This window comes from Argentina silus (genome assembly GCF_951799395.1).
Source record: "Argentina silus genome assembly, chromosome: X".
Taxonomy (NCBI): domain Eukaryota; kingdom Metazoa; phylum Chordata; class Actinopteri; order Argentiniformes; family Argentinidae; genus Argentina; species Argentina silus.
The window spans coordinates 52,368,455-52,369,595 of record NC_139653.1 but is presented as its reverse complement, the minus strand read 5'-3'; positions in this window follow the sequence as shown (position 1 = coordinate 52,369,595).

Below are 1,141 nucleotides of genomic sequence, written 5' to 3'. Positions count from 1 at the left end.
CACAAGAAGATTGCATTTCTATTAATTACATTTTACCAATCATTTTTTAAATAATTTGTTTCAGTTGTATTTGTTTAGTTATATTACCTCAATTTTTCAATATTGTTCAAATGAATATCAAATGTCCATATGTTTGAATATGTTGAAGAAGACACAGGGTGTCCTAATTTTTTCTCATGACTGTATGTTATATATGTTATATCTGTTATATATGTTATATCTGTTATATATGTTATATATGTTATATATGTTATATCTGTTATATATGTTATATATGTTATATCTGTTATATATGTTATATATGTTTTATATGTTATAAATGTTATATATGTTATATCTGTTATATATGTTATATATGTTTTATATGTTATAAATGTTATATATGTTATATATGCCATTTAGCTAATGCTTTTATCCAAAGCGACTTTCATTCAAAACAGAAGGCTGCGCCATTACACTGTGGTTGAAGTGGGATATTAAAGCAGAATTCAGGGGATAAGTGTTTCTCTTTTCTTTCCTCTTGGTGTCCTGGTCTAAGCTTCAGGTGTTGTTTGTGAGTACAGTAAACAGATCATGTGGTCGGTCCTTGTCTCTCTCTCTACCTCTCACAAGAAATGCCGGCTATCAAGTCATGCAAAGGCAAAACGAGATAACCGGAATGCTCGTCATGCAGCAGAACCTGACTCACCTCCCAAAGAACAAAGGACAAAGCTCTACAGTGGCTTCAGGTCGAGCCAGAAGATGGAAACACTGAAGGTGAAGGACCCTATGCAGTCAAGAACGCTCTAGGCTGGGTAGTTAATGGACCCATGAGAAGAGGAGATGGTTTCATCTCAGCCAGGGGAAAGCGGGCGAGCTAGGCCACAAACCGTATCTCTGTAATCAATATCGAGGAAATGTTAGTACAACACAGACTCCTCAGAAGACAAAGAAGAGATGTCACAAGAAGATCATCAGTTCATGAGGTCAGTGACAAAGTCAACAAAACATGTCGATGGACATTATCGTATACACTCACTGTACACTTTATTAGGAACACCTGTACACCTTCTCATGGTGGAGGTGGTGGAACACCGGTACACCTTCTCATGGTGGAGGTGGTGGAACACCTGTACACCTTCTCATGATGGAGGTGGTGTAA